Below are 20,754 nucleotides of genomic sequence, written 5' to 3' on the forward strand. Positions count from 1 at the left end.
ATTCACAGCTGTGTTGTGTTTTTTTTTCCTCCCTGATAGACACTTTTCCCTTCTTTGCAAAAAACTGTGGTCAGAATGAACTGTCTCCATGTGATGACAGAATAAAAGTAGTGACAAAGTATTGGGTGGGAATCTGTGCTGATTACAGCAGCCCCTTTTCACCCAATTCAGTCATCACTTTCCTGAAAATGATCTACTATAAAAAATAGTGTGTTTGAACCTGGGGAGAAATTAGATAACTCTCTCCTTGGGCTGAACACAGTCTGCCAGGGTTGGAAAATAAAACAATGTGGATATTTTTTCTTTCTTTTCTTCACAATATATATATATATATATATATATATATATATATATATATATGCAAAAAGAAAGAATCTAAGACCAAATCCTGATTTGGGATCATGCCTTTTAGCTTCCAGTTTTCAAGCTCTACATAGGGTTGTGGCTGATGGTTTATGATTAAATGACAACAACACAACTGTTGTAAACGCACCTTGACTCCCCCAGACTCCCAAACTTCACTCAGCAGATATAAAGGCAGCGTTCTGTACCCATGGAATGGGCATAGTCTTCTGGAGAAACTCTCCCTTTGTACCTCAATGATTATTATTGCTGGAGACCATTGTCTTCGTATTGACCTGTCAAAGCAAGATCTCATGATTTTGGTCTGAGCTGATATTTTTTTGCTTTATCTGCAACAGAAATTGATTAAAAATTCCCTAAATTTCTTTTAGTTTTGCTGTAATCTATGAAGACCAGGTAGTTATGCAGACTGAGCATTTTGACGCTAAAATAAAGTGTAGGGTGCCAGAGTGCAGAAATAGGATAGGATCAGCTGTCCCAGACTGTAAACACACACCATGATGGCTCGTCAGTGGTCTCTACAGGAGAGCAAAGCAAGCTTTAGAAAAAGCAAAGTGAACAAGCAAACAAACAAACAAACAAACAAAAAAATTGGAAACCATTGGAAAGAAGAAAATGTATAAAGAATGTCCAGAAAATGCATGAAAACAAATGCAAGCAGATGTTAATGAAGTTAATGAAATTTGGTTTAAGTAGACAATTTAGACTGTGAGCCTTAGTAGCACTGTAATTGGACTAATAATAATCACAATTTGTTATATTCTGGTTACACTGTTCAAACTGTAAATTGGACCAACACTGAACTCTTGGCTTCACCATTAAAGAATGTTCCCCTTGCCTTCCCAAACAAGAGCAGCAGCCCTTCTCCATTGCACCCATGGATTTCTGGCTTCAACAATGGCTGTGGCAGCAATCTGCTCTTAGTTTGTACCTTTCTCATTTCAGTATGTCATAATTCCTGTTATTTTGCTTCAGATAAAGAAGGTAAGATCAAAAAGTAAAATGAAGATGCAGCAATCAGATGCAGATGTTTATACCTCGGGCTCCATGGCCTGAATTTAGTGTAAGTTTGTAACAAGTTGCTGACTTCCTCACCAGTCCTCTGATTCCTGATTTGTTATTTTTTATTTCATAATACTCCAGCACCCCTAGCTCCCAGGCATCACTTTGAACTCCAGCTACTGCTTTGTAAATGAGATTCTAGACTGGAAAAGAAAGCTTGAAAACAATGACCTGAGGCACCCCAAAGCTTCAGAGACAGGAAACCCAACACGAATAGACAGGATTGCTGGTGCTGCTGTTTTAACTCTCCCAGGTTTTCTGCACCATCTCCTTGCTGGGGTACCCAACACACAGTGCCTAAGCACCCAGGACTGGCTCTGACACAGGAACCACCACCCTGTTTGGATACCAACACTCCCCTGGAAAATGCAGCTGGTTTCAGTCCCTGAGAGGTGGTAGTATGAAGAACTTTGCATCCCACTGCAATGTCCCCATCAGACCCACCCTGGCAGGTAACCACGTTCTTTCTCCCCTTAGATAACTGCATCAGACTGCTCAATGCCTGCCTTCACCTCCAGAGAGAAGAGGTGGGGTAAACAGTAAATGGGAAACTACTGCTAAGTGGCTGTTTGCAGTCTTTTTGACAGCCTCTTTGGAGGCAGCATGCAGGAGGTTAATGAGCTTTGGCACACGAGCACCCCTGCTCAGAGAGATCCTGCCACACACAGTGATGATGAGAAGTGCCTGGGGTCATCTGGAGAGGCAGACTTGTCTGAGGGATCCCACACCTGGATGTCAGCAGGAGTTGCTCCGCAGGCAGTGCTGAGCATCGCTGCAGTGCAGAGGGGAGAGAGCAGCTTGGGAACACCCTGCCTGATGTTTCTCATGCCTTAAACCTCTTTTTGTTCAGTAAATGAGGTTTTCACTGAGGATGTTAAAGTTGATGCTTTATAAATCTCAAGTCTCATTCACTCTGAAGTTATTGCCAAGAAACCAATGTGTCTTAGAGAGACGTATACAGCGAGCACATTGGGGTTGAGTAGAAAGACCTCAGGTAGGACAGAGGAGAGCATGAAGAGACAATGAACACGTCTCACTATCACCGAGACCGTAATGGTCTCCTGTACATGGAGATGCTGGTACTGTGTCCCTGAGTGACTGGGGAGCCCAGGAAGCCAGTCCAAGGCTTTCACAGCTGCTCTGTGATCAGGGGAAGCTGGAGCAGGTTCGGACTGCGGTGGGACCAGACTTTGCTCTGACCAGGGGCTCTGCCCTGGCGGGAAGGTGAATTGGGATACTGTGGATGGTGATAAGGATGGTTATAACATCCGTCCTGAACAGGCTGCCCAGGATGGTTGTGGAGTCTCCTTCTCCAGAGATACATGTATTCAAGGCCTGTCTGGACACCTACCTGGGCAACCTGCTCTAGGGAACTTGCTTTGGCAGAGGGATTGGGCCCAGTGATCTCTTGAGGTCCCTTCCAATCCCTACAGTTCTGTGGTTCTGTGATTCTGTGATAAGGCAAAGGAAGATAGATGTGCCCCCTATTTTTCTAATCATGTAGCTTCAATGAATATAATTTATTCTAGATTTACACGTATGCTTATAAAGGAAATGGGGAAAGTTCTGCCAGCTGCATCTTATGACAGATATTAGGAGAAATTTCTTTCCTACAAGGGCTGTGTGGCATTGGAATAGGCTGCCCCCGCAAGTGGCTGAGTCACCACTGCTGGAGGTCTTCAAGAAATATGTAGATGTAGATCTTAGTAGTATGGTTTAGTGGTGGACTTGTCAGTAAGTTAAGGATTGTTGAGGGTTGGACTAGATGATCTTAGTCTTTTCCAACCTGAATGATTCTGTGATTCTATGATATCAATCAGATTCAGGTAGTGGTGCTGTTCACAGAGAACAAACTGGGACTCTGTGTCACAAGGGGAAAACATACCAGATTTCCTCCTCCTCCCTCCCCCCCCCTCCCAAAAAAAAAAAAAAAAATAATAATAATAATAATAAAATAAAGAACCAGAGGCAGCCTGGGCCAGTTCCAGCAGAGCGAAGGGCTTCCCCACCCCAGCCTGGTCCTGATGCATGAGGGGTGCCCTAACCCACAAGGCAGGACTTGGCTCTTTCCAAAACAAATATGCTGACAGAAAGGCAAACTGGATTAGCTTGGGGAGTGCTCTACCCGCATCAGCACCTTGGTCCTCACCTGTCACAAGCTATTTACCTGCGTGGACTACACAGACCCAAGCAATTTGGCAGCTGAGACCAGACAAATGCCGTGGGCTGGGAGTGGTAGAGCAGCAGTGGCTATGCAGCTGACAGCATGTTGTTTTGCAGGTGGCTGAGAGGACAGGAGGGCACAAACCCAGCCCTGGCTGTTTGTACAGCTGTAGCTCCAAGGGTGGGTTGGCTCCTGGCCTTCTCTGCCCTCAAATGCCTGTACCAAGTCCATCTTTTTCTGCAGGTGGAAGGAGGTCATTTCGAGTCATACTGCTCCAGCCAGGCCTGTCACGGTGCTCTGAGCTGGGGCAGAAATCCAGATGAAGTGAGTACGTATGGATTTTTGCTGGACTTATGTACTTCTTACCGTCTTTTCCCTCTCCACATATGCCTCCAGTTCCTCTGCTCAGCTGCCCAGCACAGGCCTGAAGACATTCCTGCCCTGCCAAGGGAAAGCACCAACCCCGGTGCTGCTGGATGGCTCCTGGGAATGGGGCTGAAGGCCTTGGTCTCTTGTGGGCTAATGAGCCTGGTTGTGCTTCCCTAAGCTGCGACATGATGACACAGCCACCAACAAATCTTTACTGGCTGGTTTTGGTCTGAAGCCAAGAGACACCGTGGATTGCAAGAAGTGGTGGCATAGAAACCCTGGAGCCCTTGGAGGCGAAAGCAAGTGGCCTGTGCACATTCACTGGGACAGAGGCTGGGCCATCCTGGCCAGGGGCAGAGACTGAGTGCACTTTGCAAGCACAGGGCAGTGCCACACCATGCCTTTTGTTGTCTGACAGCACAGTGGGCTCCTCTCACCAAGACCTTGGATTGCACTCCTTCACCACCAGCCACGCTGGGGCATGCCATATGGGGCATGTTGTGAGTCTAAGGTGGCCTAAGGGAAGCTGTGGGTGGCCAGGCTGAGTGGATCAAAGCTCCACATAGCTTGGATACAGCCCCATACAGAGCATCAGTGGCTTACATGCTCAAAGTATTGAAAGAAGAAAACACGTAGGGCAAGATACTCCTCAGCACATCTACCTCCAGCCTCAAGTGATTTTTGCCTCAGGGACGTCCTCAAGGAGGCTGGGTTTCTCTTTCACTAATTCATCTCACAATTTTTGACAGTGATGCATTGATGTCTCCTTCAAGAGCCCCCAAACTACATCTCAATGTGCCAGTGTGGAATGAAACCTCGTTTCTCCAGCTGTGTGGCGAGCCCTGGAGGCTGATCTGTAGTCTTGTCTGCCCATCAGGATCTTGCCCAAGAATAAAGTTTATTCAAGCACTAGAAGAAATAAAGATTTTCTTCCTCAGTACCTTTACTGCAATACTTTTATGCTAAAGTTTCATTGTGTGAACCTAATCTGAGCACTGCAAGTGAGAGACAAATCTGAGCATTAAGCCTCACCCCTGCAAAGGATAATTGAAATCAATGTAATTGTTGTCTCACCCTGACACTGGCACAGGTGCAGAGTGATACTGCTGAGTATCCTGATAATCAGTTAAAGTATTCTGGCAAAAGATACAGCCCAGGGATATTCTTCCTACACCACCTACTTTTAGTCTATGTATCAGGAGCATCAAGACAAGGTCAGGGGTTTTTTGTTTGGGGGAACACGCCCTGTGTTCATAAGTCTCAATGCTTTCTTAAGGTACTCTTCTGAACTCCACTCTCTTATTGCACAGTCACAGGGAAGCAGATTATCAGCCAGCTGCTCTTCTCTATCTTTTTTTTTTTTTTTTTAATCTCACTCCTTTTCCTCCAGCTCCTTGTGATTTTCAGGTCTTGTTGATCATTCAAGATGCTCCTTCCTTTATTATTCCAGTATCTCTAGTCTGCTCTTGTTCAGACTTCAAATCCAGTGCCTGCAGCTCCCTAATTTTGTGCTCCCTCTCAGCAGACAGCTGACAAGTAGCAACCTGTTTTTTAAATGCTAATGTTCATTTTGCTGATTCTGTCCCTTAGAAATTTCCTTCTTCTTTCAAAAACTTTGCAGTATTTGTTTACATTCCAGCTCTCCTGGTGCACTCCTCTCCTTGCAGAAGAGTGGCAGATTGTTACTGACTTCAGGCAGCACCAGATCAGATGGTCTTGTTCACTCAGAGTGAGGCAGGGAGGGTGGCTTATTCCAGGAATTTATTCAAGAAGGAAATATTTTCAGCAGTTTCTGGGAAGGAAACCAGAAAGTGAGAAGGCAAGAAGGTGTGACCTGTACTTGCCTTTAAGCAAAAGCAGAGGATAAATGTAAAAAAGGAAGAAAAAAGAAAAACAAGGGACAACCTATATAAAACAATTAATGAAGGATCATCTATAAGGTAAAAAGAAAAATAATAGGTTAATGTGTTTATTATGGGTACAGCTCAGTTCATATTGGAAATCAGGGCAACCCGTGGTGGTGTCAGACAAGATGGCCCCTAGGGTCCCCTGGGACACTAAGGTTCATCAGGGTAGGGCTGTGATGCACCACAGTTATATGCTGGCTTATTTTACCTGTACACAGGCCAGGCTAACAGGGATCCTGTTCTCTCTTGCTGCCTAGTGGTAGCATTGCCATTTGACATGGATAAAACTGCCAAGTGATTTTAATATTTTAAACCTGTGTGTGTGCAGTACCTGAATCAAACGTCCTTTATCTTCTCTGGTGACTGGCACAAGAGTAAAGGTTTGCAGAGCAGGTTTACCAGCCTGCCCTGTCACTACAACAGCAGCTCTGCTGAGAATCCCTGTGGCTCTGACCCACCTTTGTTCCATGGGGAGAAACCCCATCGAGAGGCTGAACTGACAGCTTTCCATCTTTACAAACTCTTTGCCATTTAGTCACAGAGGCTGTCTTGCATTTTTCTCCCAGGAACTGTGTACAGCGTTGAAAAAGATGAGATTGTGAGACATGCTCTAACACCAAACTCAACATACAAAATGCTTCTGTGGCTGTGAGCTGTACAGAAGGGAAAATCTCCCTCCTGCCATGCCCCAGGGCATGAACAAATGCTTTGGGCAAAGTCCATGCCCATCTTGACAGCCCCATGTTCCTGAAAGGGCTGGCTGCAGCACAGCCCTGGGGCCTCACCCCTCCACAAAGAACTGAATTCTGGAATATTCCATGTTTCTTTTAGTTCAGAAACTGCTGCTGTTTTGTCAAAGCTGCCAGAGTTCCTTGTGGAATTAAATGAGTATTTGTTAAGCATCCTGGCATGTGGGTTTTCTGGGTTTACACAGCACCAAGCAAGGGTCCCTCAACATGTTCGTCATAAAATCACGGAATGGTTCAGGGGAGAAGAGACCCTCAAAGCCCACTCAGTTCCAACACCCTGCCATGGGTAGGGACACCTCCAACCAGACCAGGTTGATCAAAGCTCCATCCAGCCTGGCCTTGAACACTTCCAGGAACAGGGCACCCACACCATCAAACTCATCATCTAGGCAATGGTTCTGATGAGCCCAGAAAAAGGCATGGACTCTCCCTATTGCTGAGTTTCTGGCTGACATATGGGAATTGCCTCCTGGAGATGTGCTGTTGAGAGGTCTGAGTTTTCCAGGGCTTTGTCCAGAACCTGAAAAACACGGAGCTTTCTAGACTACAAGCACTCATCTTCCTGTCCAGCTCCGTAGGACTCGGTTGCTTTGTGCTGGGCATGGGCTGGGTACAGATCTGCAGGTGCTGCATATTCCCACCCTAAGCCAGCCGAAAGCATATTGTTCTGCTGCTAGCTGCAAGGAAGGTGAAGCCTCTGAATGACTCGTGCCTGCTGTTATGGCACTAATTTCATATTAGCCTGCTAATATGCCTAGCCACACATATTAAGGACTTTAAATGTGATTTATGTTATTAATTCTGGTATTGAATTATAAATTCGCTCTGACTTTTTGAAGTGCTGTGGTGCCTGCTCCCCCTGCCTGCACACAGAACCGTCCTGTCCCTCTTGCCACATCCTGCAGTGCTGCCAGACCTGCACCTGCAAAACACTGGGAAATTTGGCCGGGGGCTACTCCAGGCACTGCTCTGGGCAAGGACCTGGGTGTTGGGGTACCTACCTAGCCAAAGCACTGAAAACCCCTCATATCAAAACCTGCTCTTTCTTGAGATCCCCCATGTCTATAGCTTTGGGGATAGCAGAGGCACAGCCTCAAGTGGCTTCCAGAGCTTCTGCCCATGTGGGACGCCTGAGCAGTGATGCCTAAGGACAGCAGACCCCAAAGTTCCTAGGTCTTCCGTGTCTCTGTGCTGGTTGATGTTTGCACCGAGTTCTGGGCAAAAATTCACAGTGGTATTAACCTGCCTGGGCTGAGGTCCTGCTATCGCCTCCGCATGCTGCTTTCCCTATCACCAGCTTGTGGTGGCCAGACGTCTGCGCTGAAGAAAGCGGGGAGATATTACCTCCTCAGCAGCCAGCCCCCGTGGTTTGGATAGCAGAACACTCTTCAGAAGTCAGCATGCCATTTGTTCCCTATTACCACTGCCCAGGGAGGAAGGAGGCCAGTGACAAATACATTATATAGACCTGTGTGAATGCTATCAGGCTTTTATTAATATCTCCTGGCTAAGTTATTATTCTGCTCCCTGGATGATTTCTTCTATTCCATTTCTATCAGCATCTGTGTCTGTCAGCCTGCTGCATTAATACATGTGCTTCTGCCTCCTCGCCCTTTATTACTAATAGGAGCTCAGTGGGAGAAAGCAGGTTTGGTGGTTTCACATCACATTAGAGAAGCACACAGGTTCTCCACACCGCAGCACCCCAGGGGGACAAGGGTTTGTTGGCTGACCCAAGTCTAAGGGATGTATGTGGGTATAACAGAAGCCACCTGCCGAGCCTTTTGTTCTCTCTGCACAAATGCCATGGGCTGTTTTCTGTGTTGTCGAACACATGTAAGCATGAAACAAAAGCAGCCTGGGGAGATGATAAGTGGGGAATGGTGTGTGTGTGTTGGGGGGGCGGGAGGTTCTGCTCTGCTAGAAACACAGGCCAAAAGTATTCAAAGGGAAGGCTCAGAATGTCAGTAATTAACACTTGTGTGAGATGTCCCTCTAGTTCTGAGGCTCCTCTGTTACTCAGTGCTTGATGTCCAGGCACTGAATCAGTTCACAATCCATTTACTGTGTCATCCTGCCTGTGCACAGGGGAATCCCATACTTCCAAGAAAGGTGATGGGGACACTAAAAAATCTACTTTTTAGCCCTGCTGTCTTGCTGGACTGACATTCAGTCACTCCTCACAGTGCTTCTGCTCCCTTATTTAGCAGCAGAGTTAAGGATACTCATGATTTTTCATGCAGTGAGATATTTAAGGGAGTCCTCACTGACAGCACTTTGGTTTCTTTATGTCCTTTGAATGGCAAGTCTTATGTCCTCTGTGTGGTAACAACAGAGCTGCTCAGGCATACGTGGCTCAGGCGCTCTCAGTAAGGGATTACTTAATTGCTTCTAACACTACGTCGTTGGAAGTTTTCTTCTCCTCCTAAATGAGAAGAGTTTAAGCTCTGCAGCAGCCAAGAGGCACCTACAGACACAGCCAAAGCCCCGCAACCTCTCCCCAGCCTTCTCTCTCACCCAGCAGCTGCACCCCGTGTGTTTTATAGCTCACCACCCTGAGACTGCCGGAGTGTTTTAAGCCAAGCAGCTAAAAACACAGCAAAATTCCTAAATTCTTCAGGGAACTGGGAAACTGGCCAAGCGAAAACCACTTATGCAGCTCTTCTCAGAGCTGCCTGCAAGGAGGCAGTAGTTGATATTTGTGGTCTGTCGGTGCCCCACTGGCCTTCTGCCCATGGCACCGCGAGCACTCATTTGTACAGCAGAGCTCTGGCTGATCCTCCTGCCTGATGGAGAAGCTCTCCGACTCCCTTCATTTCAAGGGCTGGGCTGTGCCACAGAAACACAGATTTGTATTCATACCCAGCCATCGCCATGCTATGTGATGTGGTGACAGGCATAAAGTTCCTCAATAGAGTTGTTACATGATTAATAACAACAGGAGCAGCTTAATAGATAAAGCCATTTCCTTTACCTGGGATCCGTCCTGGGACTTACTGCTGTAGAGCTTGAATGAACTGAGCAAGGATGTTGCTGCTAATTAGTGTGCATGACCGCAGCCCGATACTGAAGGCTGCTGCTGAGTGGCCTGCCCCCTGCCCATACTGGGGTGCAGCTGCCAGAGCAGCCAGCAGCTGATTTCCTTGGTTTTCTTTGCCTGGCAGCAATGTGCGGTCAGTCCCAGCACTCATCCTTCCTCTTTGTAGAGTGTTCAAATGTATAAGATCACAAAGGTACTCTGGTGTAATTTGTCCTATTGAAGAAAAGATAAACAGTTCTTTCATGAAGGTGATATATGTAAATAGTGTCTCTTTTGAAATATCTGCAAACCTATATTTTAATCTCCAGCTTCAATGCCTTTCAAAGAACGTACAACAAAATACATCAGTGATATATTTCCCCAAAATCCTGACCTGCTGTTAAGCAGTCCTCAGGTTGGAGCATGCTGCTGTTGAACTGATAGAAATTATCCTGTCTCTGTAAAGAGGTGTGAATCAGAACAAATGAATAACATACTGAGGCTCTTCCTGAGAAGTCTGACTGGGAAATAGGGACCCAGGACACTTCTCTTACTTTTTGTATGGAGCCACTTTGCAGAGGTAGAAGTCTCACTTGAGACAGGAGAGTGGAGGGCAGCTGGACTGGGACGTGCAGCTGCAGGTCCCAGCATCTCTCACGTGGTAGAAGCATGAAGGTTACAAATGCACATCCCCAGCTCAGAATGCTACACCTTTGGTAGCTGAAAGACCACGTCCTTCCATGTTCCTGACACCTTCCTGTAAGTGCTGAATTTCAAATTGCTGTTTCTCTGCTCCACAAAGTAAGGGGAACCTCAGTGCCAGAGGAGCACACAAACAAAATGCAGGAGGGAGAGTTTTTCTGTGTGAGTTCTCCTGCCTCATAGAAGTGATGTCTGAGTTAGGAACAAACTCAGCTGTCTGACCCAGTCACTGTAGACAAAGACCTGGCGTGGAGCTCGACTAGGTCTAGGCTGGAGCATGAAACCAGCAGCTGAGTCAAGCAAAGGGCTGGCAGAAGATTTTGCTATTGCCCTATTGCAGGGGAAGTCTGGACTAAAATCTGGGCACAGATTGAAGGTCTTGGCTGAAGACACAAGCACGTAGCATCATCACAGTACAGGCTTGTGGCTGAACCACCCTTCCCTCCCATTGCCATCTTCTCATTTCAGTCCTGTTGCAGACCTGCCTGGGATGCCATTATGCCCTGTCCCTTCAGTAGCTGACCTTCCCTTCTCCTGCCTTGCCCCACAATCTGGGATGGGCAGACATCTCCCCAACAGCTCTGCTCCATAGGACAACATTTCTGAAGCTCTCCCCTCATTTCCAAGCAACGCTGAGATGCATTCTCTTCCTCTCCCCTTCTGCTGCAACTGCTTATTTCACTCTTATTATTGGATTATTTATAGTAATTCTGCAAAGTGTTTTGGAATCAGTAGAAGGGCACAGTGCTAAATACAATAGCATCACCTCGTGAGATCTGACATTTAAAAACAGGGGATCTAATTACTGAAACCAAGGGAGACGGCAAATGTCAGGAAAAGCCAGTGGCTGTTGGCTTGACGCTGTGACTCCTGAATTGCTGCCTGTGCAGCAGACAGAGGAGCTGTTTGCAGCTCCTGCTTTCTCCAGTGGAGCTCACAGCCCAGGAGGACAACTTCAGCACCCCTTCAGGGGATGCAACAAGTGCTGCTTTTTGCAATGCTGCATGAAAGCAATGACAACGCATGGATAAGCCTGCTACCTCCACCAGCCCCACACCCAGACCCTTCAACTCAAGTTGGGTCAAACACATTGTGAGACCTGACCCCGAGGTTTCCAGCCAGACCCAGACAGTCCACAGCAAACGGCAGCTTCACAGCCTGCTTCCTTCTCACAAAGGAATTCCAGCACAGAGCATGTCCAAGCTGTCTGAAACAGCGCAGCTGCCTAAAAGCCCAAGTTAATATTTGTGCTTCGTGCAGAATTTCAAATACATCCACCTCTCATCGGCAACGTCAAACTGTCTTGACAGTTAATGAGCTAGGCACAGACTCTAAACCAGCAAGTTGTAACTGAATAAATATGATAAACAACCTGTTTCCAGATGGCTTTTTATGTAACACTGTTTATGCAGTGTTGATAGATGGCAAATTTTATGCCAATAAATCCTCGTATTTTAAAACATTTGCCTTCTTAATTGCCCAGTTTACATGTAAAATATGTTTATGTGCATTGCTAAGTTGAAAAGTGACATGGAAACATCTCTGGACTGAGCAAGCACCACTCATGTAGTGCCCCATCTGGCTGGGCTCACGAGAAAAACAGTGTCACAGGAATGTCACCTATGAAATCTCTTTTGCATAGCAGGAGTCAGGCTCTGATCAAGACCTGCATTCATTTATCTGTTGCTGCTAAGCTCCATTCACTTCCTAGATGGCATTTGAAGGCATCCTGAAGCCCTGAGCCCTCAGGCTGGTGGGACCTTGGGTGCTGCAAGGGAAACACAGTGGAGGATGAAGCTGGAGCAAGGAGCAAGGCTGTGAATGAAGGTGGGTGGTGGTGCTGCAGTCAGCAGTCACTGGCCTCAGTTTCACACCTATGAAATGGGAGAGGTGGTGCTCCGTCTGCTGGGGATGGCTTTGGGGAAAGCCACTGGTGGCTCTGGGACACCCTAACCCTGCAGGCACTGATGTCTGGGGGAAAGCTGGTTGTATACCAGTACTAGACAGTCTCCTGCAGTCTCCCAGGATCTCTGTCCTGCTGAGGACACTGTGATAAAGCAAAGACACCCCAAGCCATTTGGATGAGAAGAGTGGAGTGAGTTTATGTCTTCAGAAGCTCCTCTGGACTCATCAGTGCTTTCCCCATCTGGGCCCCAAAACACCAGTTCTGCTCTCAGCTGCAGACATCCAGTGCAGCACCAGGACCACACACAGGTTGATGTGTGGTCTCTCTCTCCAGTTGTAGGGTCAGTCCTTGCCACTGCGTTTTGGCCACAGGTTGTCTCCTGGGCACTTTGCACTGTCCTACAAGGGAGAACTCCTCCTGCCTTGATGTGCTCTACCAAACTTTCTCTAGGGCCAGCTGGTGTCCCTCGCACTATGTGCAGGAAACAGGAGTTGGCCAGAGCTAGAGGTTGTGCATGGAGACCCACAAAATGCAGCAGGAGGCACTGAGCATCCCCCAGCTCCAGCGCTAGGCCCTGAGCCCCAAGTACCAATGACCATGGAGATCTTCATTGGGGTGCTTGCTCCATCCCAAGGAGCACGGTGGTGGCAAACACAGGAAAGGCAGAGCCCTATTAAACACCTCACCTTCTAATGCAATCACTTCATAGCTTATCTGTGGCCTTATTACTGGTTATTTGTTCTAATAGATTCAATCATGTATAACATTAACATAAATTGACACCAGGCAGATTTATCCCTTTGAGTGTGTTTACTCATTTAGGATTCCTGAGTTGCTCTGCAGTATATGGGGTGTTTTATTTAGCCTTTAACTCATTTATTGGGTATTTATAGAACAGGACTTCCCTGAGCAGTAAAACCAGATGGCTTCACACACAACAATATGTCCTCCTGACAGGTTTATATTGTTTTATTTCTTTAAGGGATAACTTTGCCTCACTCTGTGTTCACCTTAGCATCACCACTGAAGTCATTGCAACAAACTCTGCCCCTTTATATCTTCGGTGGCACTCAGGCAGTGTGGTCCTGGCTGGTCCTTGCAAGGCCAGGATTGCAAGGAGGCTGGAGCAGAGCCCAGGGCTCTCACAGCTCTGCACCAGACATGGCCCCGTTGTCAGTGCCCTGCAAATGTCACTAGCACCAGTGATTTTTTTTTCAGAGAGATACAGGACCAGATCAAACAAACCATCATAAGGAAAAGTTATTTTTGTTGAGTCTCAAAAAAACAGGAAAAATCTTTTTAGAAAAAACTCGGCATTTTCCAAATTTTCCTTTCTGGTTTTCAGACATTTCCGGTTCTGAGTTGAGAAGGGTGTTGGTTTTTTTTTTTTTCAAAACATTGGTAAGCTTGGACTAACCAACAGACAATGGATGAAAAAGGGAAGTCAAATATTATATTCACCCAGTCTCTGAAGATGAGATATCTGACAGCCCATAACCATACATTGTTGGGGGGGGGGGGAGGGGGGGAAAAGGAGGAAGGGGGAGAACAAAAAAAAAGAAAAAAAATAAAAGGACGAGAAAAAGAAAAAAAAGACAGATCTCCACTTTTTATCCTAGCTGGGTATGACATCAGAACACTTCTTTTACTCTTTTCTGAAATCTGAAGAATTTTTAACACACAAGAAAACCATTTCCCATTTATGCTCCAGTTACCACTGTGATGACAATTTATATAAAAGATTCTGATGGTTGAAGGGGGTGGAGAGAAGTCCAGGACCTTCTGTGTTCACGTGTACGTTGTGTGCATCAGTCGGCTGACACACTGTATTAAAAACCTCAATGCATCAGGGCTGTCAGGGCAGCCACCCTCAGCCTTCACAGTATGTGACGCCCCTGAGGAAGCCTGCAGAACAGGAGGACAAAATGCTCACACAGCTCCTGTGTCCATCAGGAACTCTCTGGGAGACTGAATTAAACTGGGATTGATGCAGCCTTGCTTCATCTCGTTTCTCTGAGGAATGGAACCACCCCTTTAGCACCAAAACACCTCATCTCCAGCCTCTGTGACCAAAACTGCCTCCTCAGCCACAGCTTTCGACAGCCTGAAAAGTTGAGAGAAGCAGGAACTTGGTGTGACCCACTGAGGATTTCATCAGCTCACAGGGTGTTTGCTCTGGCCACTTTGTTTTTGGTTTTCGTTTTGGTTTTGTTTTTGTTTTTGGCCAGGGACCCTGCACTGATGGGGCTACAGGCTGTGTCCTCTCACTTGTGCAGAAATGCTCTCTAGGTTGGTCCTGGGACCAGTCTCAGGTTTGCAGAGCCACTGGGACAGGCTTGCAGGGAGACAAGGCGCCCAAGGTCCTGCAAAAGGCTCCAGTTTGGGCTGACCAAGGCATCTCTGTGTGCTGCCCATGTGGGGAGATGGAGGATGCCAAGTGCAGCATGTGCATGACCAAGGGGACAGCTCAGGGAGAACTTTTGATCCCAGGATGTACCGGATAAGAAAGTGTCATTTATAGCCAGCTGCTCTCTGGGTTGGCACCTACATTTGTCTTGCAGCATTTGCTCAAATTGCCACAGTAACTAATGGAAATATGACTTATGAAAAAAGCTAACTCACGTTGCATATTGTTATCCATCAGCACTGACCTGGAGAAGTCCTTTAGGAATCTTCCCATGCCCTGAAAAAAACACTAGCTGAAGGCAAAGCTTCCAATCCTGTTTTTTTCAATCAGTCCCACAATGCCTGGCCAAAAGAGAGGGAGCATGAGATGACTGCCAGCCTCCACCACAGGCCTGGGTTCATAAAGCGACAGCTCAGCTACAGGTTCTCCCATCTCCTTTTTTCATTCCACATTTCAGTGACATTTGAGAGTTCTCTCAGATTTTAAAACACATAGATTTTGACATTTTATTACTTGCCTGTCTCTGTTTTATGGTTATTAGGATGGGTGAAAAATTAAGGTTCCTGGAGGCTGCTGTGAAAACCTCTATTTATTCAAAGGGCATGTAAAAAATGGCTGCATTCCCTGTCAGCAACATAATGAGATTTAGGACCATTTCTGGCTCTCGATTGTTTTGCATAGTGAGCATGGCACTTCCAGTGTCAGAAGCTCGACCCCAAATCCCTTCTGTCCCCCACCAACTCTCGTTTCACCCCCGGTGCTTCCAGAGTGCCTCCGGAGTGCGACCAGGGCACCCACCTGGGGTCTGTGGGCACAAGGTGACGTCTGAATTCCTTCATATGTTGTCTTAAGCGCCGGTGATGTTGTAATTTCAAGGCAGCCTGAATGCTGTTGGATGTCACCAAGACAGCCCTATACACATTCAACTGTTCTAGTAGCTGAGGTCTGCGTGAAACTCGGGAGATGGACCTTCTGCTTAGACTTATGGGAGGTAAAGCAGAGGACAAACCAGTAAGAGATCCTATTTTTTTTTAGCTTGTTGCCTGATCCAGATGCAGGTCAGCATAAAATGCTCTTTTCAGAGTATTTTGGCATAAGAATCACGTTTTGGATTCCTGCAGTTCCACATCAGCTCTGGCAGGAGGAACCACTCGAGGCTCGGTGAGGTGATGTCCTTCAGTCTGGCCCAGCTGCTGAGAACACCAACGCCTAGGTGATGGAAAGCCAGAATGAAAAACATTTCTGTTTTCTCCCATGAACTGCAGAGCTAATGTCAAGCTGCTGAGTCTGTCTTCTGAGAACTTTAAAAATACACAGGGCTGCTAGTGACAGTACCTTCAGTCAAACATCGCCTACATGAGGAAGAAGTTTTCTCTTCTTTGAAGAAAGTCCCTGCTTGCTGTGAAGCATCTGGAAAGCCAGATAACTTTGGAGTGCCCAAGCAACATGGCTGGCCAAAGGACACCAGGAGGTACCTGCTGGGTGTCCCCACAGCCTGACACAGCTGGGGACGAAGTGCTCCCAGCATCAGACAGGGTTCACACAGGGAGTGCAGAAATCATCCAAGCCAGCTGCAGACCAGGACATAGCATCCTGGAGGCAGCAGGGGCTGGAGCACACCTGCCCATGGGCTGCTGGAGCACAATGTCTGTCCTGGGGTCTACCTGTCTGCACCCAGACCCTCCCAGCACCTTGTCCCAGGACAGCCACTTCTCACAGACATCCTGAAAGCTTCTGATGAGGGCTTCCAGACTTTTTCTGTATATTTCTTATGAGACTGTCTGACTGTCTTTCCCTTGGAAATAGCACCAAGACCAAACAAAAATAGGGAGAGACAGAGTAAACATACCCCTTTGATTTAAAAAATTGCCTGAAATGGCAAAATGTTTCATTTGGGTAAAAACATATTTCTGTCCTGTCTTTTCTGTGGGAGGCCAAAAAAAAAAAAAAAAAAAAAAAAAAAAAGCAAGCAAAGCAAGGCTCTTCAGTCAAACCTGCTGCTGTATTACATGCATCAATTTTCTTCATCCGCCTTTTTGGTTAAAAACACAAAGAAACACATCAAAACTGTACACCAGGTGCTATCTGCCTCTCCCAGGCTCAGGTGAGTGGCCAAAGAGCAGGATCCCGCACGGCCAGAGGAGGAGGACAGGCTCGTGGGGGCTGGCGTTGGCAGCACGGCATGGAGCTGCTCCTGCTTAGCTCAGCCGCGGCATCACTCGTGCTCATTGAAGGGTGCCTGACACAATTGCTGCTTCTCCCCTGGGCCTTCGGCTGAGCTCACAGACTGAACACATGAGCCTCTTCCCTTTCCATCTATCCAGCCTCCTATGAGCTATACCATTTTTACAATTCATGAGCCACACCGGGGGTCTCTTTAGTGCTCATTCGTTAGTCTTTCTAGCTCGCTGGCAAGGTGTCCAATTAGTCTAAACAGCTCTTAGCCTTAGTAGAGCTAATTGTTTTATATTGCAGGGTGACGGCTCGGCAAGCACCCAAAGTTTCCCAAGAGGATTTTTAATTATTGCTTCTGTGCTGCTGGTACTCACCCCCTTCCCCTTCCTGAAGTCTCCCATCACCTCTCCTACGTGTTTTCTTCCACCAGAGCGTTCTGCCGCAGCCTGAGCGCACCGCCAGCATTGCTCATCCACAATTAATGTGCAGCTCAGACGTCAGGGGGAAGAATTGCCAAAGTTGTTTTCCCCCTTGTTCTTTTTTTTTTTTTCCCTGAAGAACCACTTGTGGATTCAGGCAGGAACGTGACCGGCTCACGCTGCCAGCTTCTGCAATTACGGAAACCATCGTTAGTGAGCAGAGATAAGGGCAAAAAAAATTAGATGCACTTGGGATTTGGTTTGCAATGTTTTACTTAAGAGTCTGAAACTCAGTTACTAAAGGCTGGTAAAAAATGTCTTGCATGTGTAGTATAACTACAAGGTCATAGTAGAGGTAGAGCCCTAAATCTGAAGCTCAAGGTGTAGGGGCTCAGTTTCCCCATCCTAGGCAGGGACTCATGATTATCACATATCTGGAGCATTTGCACCCTTCCCTCTGCTGTGTGAAGTAAGGCTGATATATTGATTTTCCAGCCACGGCACCCTAGGGGGACAGCCCTTTAGATGCTCTGACCCAGCAAGCTGACTACGTCGAGCTGAGTCCCAGCCCTCCCAGGGCACTGGGCACGGCTGTGCCCTCCGCGGGTGGGCAGAGCCCCCTGCCACTGCTGCAGAAGTAAGCAGCTCCTTGCCAGTTGTGGTTTTAAATTAGGCAAAAGAAGGAGAAAATATACTCATATTGTGTTTTGGAAGTGTTGTGTGATGAACCAGAACATAGGTGGTTTTCATTTGGATTTTCTATTATTCTGTTTCAGATGTAGCTGAAGTTCATTTCCCAGCCTTGGATCCCATCCCTTCCATTCCTGCAAACTTGGTCCCCAGTCCAGATGCCCTCACAGATAACACATCCTCCCAAAACAGCCTCTCTTGCAGGTTTAGAAAAAGAAAAACCTTTCAGTGTAGTCCAATACTTTTCCGAGGAGCAATTCAGTCCTTTAATGCATTTTTATTTCAATTAATCCCATTCTTAAATTTAAAAATTCTCTAGAAATTAAAAAAAAAAAAAAAAAAAAAAAAAACTCTCAAGGCACAAAAGGCTTTGCCTATAAAAGCCTGCTAATCAAACACAGTGCTGTTTCCAAACGAAAACTTTTCATCTGGGAAATTCCTAGATTGCGTTTTTCTTCTCTTTTTTTTCTGAAAACTTCCTAGCTGAAATTGCCAGTGCTGTTTCCAGCTGCTCTTATGCATTTGCTCTTGTATTTGCTCTTCATGTATTTCCTCTGAAGTGAATTTCAAGCCCGTGAGTGGTACGAAGCAGTGCAACAAACTCATATCCCCAATGAGGTGTTTGGAAGGAGATAAGGAGCTGGAAGGAGCAGAGAGAGACCCCAGGGGTGTCCTGGCTGACAGAGGTGTCTGCGTAGGATCTGTCTTCTTCCCACACAGAAATGGTGAGGAAAGTGGATCCAAGTGCAGGAAAGCACTGATGAGATCAACACCTTGACTGGAATATTGTTAAAGACCTAGAAATGGGAAAAGATTGGAAACCTCTGGAAAACAGCTCTGCAGCAGGGCAGTCTGGGGTTTGGATATGACCGATTCTCTCCAGAGTCCTGAAGGAGCCTTCCTCCCCCTGTTCCTCATTTCTGCAGCATACTGCTGTAAGAAGCAGGGCTCTATCTCCTTCTTCATCTCCTTTCTTCTCTCATTCTTTTCCCCCTTCCTTTTAACAGCCACTTTCCTCATTTCTTCCATTCTTCTGCCCTTTTTCTTCTCCTTTTTCTTTTCACTTTCCTTGGGTTTTATCTTTGACTTTTAAAAATGGAGCCTGGCTGTAAAATTCCCCGTATAGATTATCCATTTTTCAAAGGAGTGCTCTTGACATTATGTGGAGAGACAATTTGGGAGGAACATACATAACTGCAATCGAGCAAAACGCAAAAAATGCTTGCTCCAGAGAGTTCCTCACCATTCCCTAAGAAAAAACAGAGCCTAGACACTGAATCATAAACTCCAGCTTAATTACAGGCACACAGCAGCATGGTGTAGCAGCACTGGTGGCACTGCTGCACAGACATTGTGTGTGTCTGCCCCAAAAAGCCAGGAGCTGATGGAGTGCTGGGCCACCTAATTCTTCAAAAATGCTTCATTTAGGAAAAGAAGCAGCAAGAACTATGAGCAATTTCAGTGTGTCAAGGAGCTGGCCATTTCATCTGGGGATGCTGGGGATCAGTCAAAGCCTTTTCGTCAATGAGGAAAGAAAAATGGGAGGCTGAGGAGAAAAATAGTAGAAGCTTGGAGGAAGCTAGGGAAAAAAGGAGATTGAAATCATCCATCCTGTGAGTGGAGCAGGGCAGAGGTAGCGGCAGCAATTTGGTGGAAAGTGAATGATCCAATTCCAGTTTAGAATAACAGGTAAACAAATTTAGAATAACAGGCAAACAAATATAAAATAACAGGCAAACAAACCCACCCCTGGGGTGAGGACTTCTGGCCAAGCGCTGCAGCCTCATGCCCCTGCCTGCGGCAGCTACCTTTTGGCACCTTGGTGATGCCATCGTCCTGGGCACATCAGGACAAGGAGAAAGTGGGCCCTGGGGGGAGCCAGGGGGAGGCACAGGGACACTGCCCTCCCTGGGAAGGGGCTGCTGGTACTTGAATGGGATGCAGGAGCAAGAACCACCACCACCTGCCCCCTCGGGCCCATCCATCATCCCTCTGAGCACCCTTGGCCACCAGCCATCAGTTTGTGCAGTGTGTTTGCAGACAGACAGGCATCGGCCAGCTTCCCATGGCAAGCCTGCACCTTTCATACCAGAAGTTAAACGTTGTGTGTTTTAACTCCTTCCCCCTTTATTTTAAGAGGTGAAGAGCAGTGTCTCATGGACCTCTGCAACGTCTGAGTGGGAAACCCTCACTCTACAGTCTACGTCTTTTATTTAATGATATGACCAATGCTGGAGGACCAGGTCCTGATCAAGTGTAAAGCCAAATAATGAATACTATCTCTACTCCGTAACATTGAGGACAGGTTGGACACAATATGAGCAAGGAGATGAAGGAGAGACACCAAGGAACATTGCACCAAATGCAATGACATCTCCAAAAGTCAGAGTGCTCGGTAGCACAACATTAGCATCTCAAGGGCTCTTTGCCTCCCACCAAGAGGAGAGCAGCCCATGAGCATCCCCACACCCCCTGTCCCAGCCGCAACAAGGGCTGGAGGAGGCTCCCAAAGCCAGAAGAGAGCTGAGGCCCCCATGGGCAGCACTTCTCTTTGGGTTGGCCCAGCTGCAGTCCGTCCAGCTCCACCCCATGCTGCCACCTCGCCTAAGGACAGGGTCCCCAGGCTGGTCTCGATGTTGGGCTTCATTTTGGGTTAAAAATTCAAGCTTGTAACATGAATTTAGGCCAGTCTTTAACCTGGCTTTGGTCTTCATGCAGCAGAGATCTGACTTCTTTTCCCTGGCCTCTCCGACACCTCAGTATGGATTGTATTTTGTCTTAAATCCTAAGTCTGTGATCTTTTCCCCATTACCCTTTTGATC

The sequence above is a fragment of the Aythya fuligula genome, chromosome 16, assembly GCF_009819795.1.
Source record: "Aythya fuligula isolate bAytFul2 chromosome 16, bAytFul2.pri, whole genome shotgun sequence".
NCBI lineage: Eukaryota > Metazoa > Chordata > Aves > Anseriformes > Anatidae > Aythya > Aythya fuligula.